General features: G+C 33.3%; 1 pseudogene; it reads right to left on the bottom strand.

The window, feature by feature from the left end:
* Window positions 1-4,753: 4,753 nt before the first annotated feature.
* The window catches only part of LOC133649534 (arfaptin-2-like), a 37,104-nt pseudogene continuing 36,857 nt past the window's right edge, over window positions 4,754-5,000 (bottom strand).

The following is a 5,000-nucleotide window of genomic DNA, read 5'->3' as shown; positions in this document are numbered from 1 at the left end:
GTAACCTTCCTCTGATTATAATCCCTCAGCTGTCAAGGCAGAAAGGAAATGTCAACACAAACATGGAAAACACTCAAACAATGTCAACAAAATAGTAAAATCACATTGAAGACTTAATAAGATCTTAAAAATAAGGAATATGTAGGAAATGCTTCATAAATTGTAAGAAAATAGTGCAAAGTGTAAAAATGTAAACAAAGAAACCTGAGAAGAACTATTTTCTGCAGGTTTAGTGGCAGGAAATAACGTCTGTGTAACATGTATTTGCCCTGTTTTTCTTATTTAACTATGAAAAGGAATTTTTGTTATGCAGTAATTATTTACATTTTATTATTATTATATCGGTCGATATCAATAATTATTGATATTTTTTATGACCTATGGAAAATAAGGAGAATAAAATACTTTATATTTTTATTGTAAATGTAACCTTCCTCTGATTATAATGCCCTCAGCTAAAGGAAATGTCAACACAATAATGGAAAACACTCAATGTCAACAAAATAGTAAAATAAGATCTTAAAAATAAGGAGTATGTAGGAAATGCTTCATAAAGTGTAAGAAAATAGTGCAAAGTGTAAAAATGTAAACAAAGAAACCTGAGAATAAACATTTTCTGCAGGTTTAGTGGCAGGAAATAACGTCTGTGTAACATGTATTTGCCCTATTATTGTTATTTAACTATGAAAATGAATTTTTGTTATGAAGTAATTATTGACATTTTATTATTATTATATCGGTCGATATTAATAATTATTATTTAAATTTAATTAATTTTTTGTTTTTTTACTGTTATTGTTAGTGCTTCACTTTTTCCACATTTTGTCATGTTACAGCCTTATTCCAAAATGGAATCATTCAATTGTTGTCCTCAAAATTCTACACACAATACCCCATAATAACCATGTGATCTTTTTTTTTTTTTTTTTAATTTTCTAATGTATTAAAAATAATACAATGAGATCTTCTCGTCCAACCTGATGGAGCAAAGAGGAATGGGCGAGAACTTGTGGCATTGAGCAAAGGCTGCAAATATTGTGTGTAGAATTTTGAGGACAAAAAAAAAATGAATGTATTCTATTTCGAAATAAGGCTGCAACAACAAAATGTGTAAAGGGTGAAGCGCTGTGAATATTTTCCGGATGGACTACACATGTGCATAAATAAAACGGCTCCTAAACAACCGTCTTGCAACGGCTAATCGGTTCTCATCGTTCTCTTAAAAGTAGAGCGTTTGATAAAAACGCTCAATAAATATCCATTTTCTGGGTGGAAGAAACCGGAAATTGATTGAAGAAAAAAAAAACTCACCTCGACATTTTGGCAGTTTTTTGGACCGTAGTCTCTTAGTTAAATAAGAATAAGAGGGCAAATACATGTTACACAGACGTTATTTCCTGCCACTAAACCTGCAGAAAATAGTTATCATGTATCTCTATGTTTACATTTTCACACTTTGCACTATTTTCTTACACTTTATGAAGCATTTCTTACATATTCTTTCATTTCAAGATATTGTTAAGTGTTCAATGTGATTTTACTATTTTGTTGACATTGAGTGTTTTCCATGATTGTGTTGACATTTCCTTTCTGCCTTGACAGCTGAGGGATTATAATCAGAGGAAGTTACATTTACAATAAAAATATAAAATATTTTATTCTCCTTATTTTCCATAGGTCATAAAAATATATCAATAATTATTGATATCGACCGATATAATAATAATAATTACTGCATAACAAAAATTCCTTTTCATAGTTAAATAAGAATAAGAGGGCAAATTCATGTTACACAGACGTTATTTCCTGCCACTAAACCTGCAGAAAATAGTTCTTCTCAGGTGTCTTTGTTTACATTTTTACACTTTGCACTATTTTCTTACACTTTATGAAGCATTTCCTACATATTCCTTATTTTTAAGAGCTTATTGTTAGGCATTACAATCAGAGGAAGGTTACATTTCAAACAAAAATATAAAATATTTTATTCTCCTTATTTTCCATAGGTCATAAAAAGTATCAATAAATATTGATATCAACCTTTTCATAGCTAAATAAGAATAAGAGGGCAAATTCATGTTACACAGACGTTATTTCCTGGCATTAAACCTGCAGAAAATAGTTCTTCTTGGGGTTCTTTGTTTACATTTTTACACTTTGCACTATTTTCTTACACTTTATGAAGCATTTCCTACACATTCCTTATTTTTAAGATCTTATTGTTAAGTGTTGGATATTTATATTTATTGAACGTTTTTATCAAACGCTCTACTTTTAAGAGAACGATGAGAACCGATTAGCCGTTGCAAGACGGTTGTTTAGGAGCCGTTTTATTTATGCACATGTGTAGTCCATCCGGAAAATATTCACAGCGCTTCACCCTTTACACATTTTGTTGTTGCAGCCTTATTTCGAAATAGAATACATTCATTTTTTTGGGTCCTCAAAATTCTACACACAATATTTGCAGCCTTTGCTCAATGCCACAAGTTTTCGCCCATTCCTCTTTGCTCCATCAGGTTGGACGAGAAGTGTTGGTTTTCATCCAGAATGTCTCTCATTGTATTATTTTTAATACATTTGAAAATTTAAAAAAAAAAAAAAAAAAAAAAGATCACATGGTCATTATGGGGTATTGTGTGTAGAATTTTGAGGACAACAATTGAATTATTCCATTTTGGAATAAGGCTGTAACATGACAAAATGTGGAAAAAGTGAAGCACTGTAAATACAGTAAAAAAAAAATAAATAATAAAATTCAAATAATAATTATTAATATCGACCGATATAATAATAATAAAATGTAAATAATTACTACATAGCAAAAATTCATTTTCATAGTTAAATAAGAATAACAGGGCAAATTCATGTTACACAGACGTTATTTCCTGCCACTAAAACTGCAGAAAATAGTTCTTCTCAGGTTTCTTTGTTTACATTTTCACACTTTGCACTATTTTCTTACACTTTATGAAGCATTTCCTACATATTATTGTTAAGTCTTCAATGGGATTTTACTATTTTGTTGACATTGTTGGGAGTGTTTTCCACGCTTGTGTTGACATTTCCTTTCTGCCTTGACAGCTGAGGGATTATAATCAGAGGAAGTTACATTTTAAACAGAAATATAAAATATGCTATTCTCCTTATTTTCCATAGGTCATAAAAATATCAATAATTATTGATATCGACCGATATAATATTTAAATAATTACTGCATAACAGAAATTCCTTTTCATAGTTAAATAAGAATAAGAGGGCAAATTCATGTTACACAGACGTTATTTCCTGCCACTAAACCTGCAGAAAATAGTTCTTCTCAGGTTTCTTTGTTTACATTTTGCACTATTTTCTTACACTTTATGAAGCATTTCCTACACATTCCTTATTTTTAAGATCTTATTGTTAAGTGTTCAATGTGATTTTACTATTTTGTTGACATTGAGTGTTTTCCATGCTTGTGTTGACATTTCCTTTCTGCCTTATAATCAGAGAAAGGTTACATTTCAAATAACAATATAAAATATTTTATACTCCTTATTTTCCACAGGTCATAAAAAATATAAATAATTATTGAAATCGACCGATATAATAGTAATAGAATTTAAATAATTACTGCATAGTAAAAATTCATTTTCATAGCTAAATAAGAATAAGAGGGCAAATTCATGTTACACAGACGTTATTTCCTGCCACTAAACCTGCAGAAAATAGTTCTTCTCAGGTTTCTTTGTTTACATTTTTACACTTTATGAAGCATTTCTTACACATTCCTTATTTTTAAGAGCTTATTATTAAGTCTTCAATGGGATTTTACCATTTTGTTGACATTGAGTGTTTTCCACGCTTGTGTTGACATTTCCTTCCTGCCTTGACAGCTGAGGGGATTATAATCAGAGATGTTGTGGCCATTTCTTTTCCTGCCAGGGCTGTGGGAAAGGAGGTATGAGAGACATGAAGACGAGTCACATTTATTGCTGTGTGGAGGAGGTCACACTTTCAGTTCAACTCTTTTTGTCAGCCTGCCAAAAACACCTTTGACGTCACCTTTGTCTCCGAATGCACAGAATACAAAAAAAACAACAACCACGCTGGTCATCACACGCACTTGACTTTCTAGAAGATTGGAATGGCTGTGAGTTAGTTAGCCTGCGAGGCAGAGCCGGAAGAGGAAATGCAGCCTGGTGGTGGAACACACACAAATATCTTCCAATTGCCTCGGAACTTGCGGAGGTTAGTTCAGTTCCCGCTCTTTTAACGCCATTTCACAATTACTGGTGCACAAAAAAATGGATTCTAATTCATCCCGGTTCATAATTTTCAAGAATCAATTAAAAAAAAAAGAATAATAATAATTTAAATGTGTTTTGAAAACATTCCATCATAATTATCATACCAAACAATACATTGCGAAAATCGGTTTGAACCGAAATCATGTTGAATCGAATCGCACCCCCCTACAAACAATGCACCGACTCTCTAACCGATTTAAAAAGGGGAAGAAAACAAACCCGCGATCATAATAATAAATTGACTGTGATCGTTCTACCGAGACAGACAAACTAAATATTGACTCATTAGTGTTCAACAAGGAAGCTAATATAAATATTAGAATGTTAACAAATCATAAGATAAAGTGGTTTCAAGTCAGTTTGCCAAACGTTTGCTAGTCATGTCTCCGGCTCAGTCAACAAAAGAATTGTTCACGTACATTGATTGGAAATGTCTTGACATTCCTCTCCCACGCGTGGTGGATTGGAGCGCCACCCGGTGGCAGCGTTTGATAGCGTCTGCGGGAGTCCAGGAAACATGACAAACACCAACATAGCGTTAGAGGCAGGAAGGGAAACTGGACCCTTGCGTCTCCGGGGAGGAGGAGGAGGCGCACCCCCCCTCCCGCCTCACTGCTCCTCCAGCCAGGACGGCTTGTCGGCCCCGGGGGCTTCAGCTTGATGCTGAACTGCTTGAGCGTCTGCTCCAGCTGCTCCTGGTTGCCGGCA

Source organism: Entelurus aequoreus, linkage group LG05 (assembly GCF_033978785.1).
Source record: "Entelurus aequoreus isolate RoL-2023_Sb linkage group LG05, RoL_Eaeq_v1.1, whole genome shotgun sequence".
NCBI lineage: Eukaryota > Metazoa > Chordata > Actinopteri > Syngnathiformes > Syngnathidae > Entelurus > Entelurus aequoreus.
Note: the sequence above shows the minus strand (reverse complement) of the source record. Positions and strands in the feature narration are given on the sequence as shown.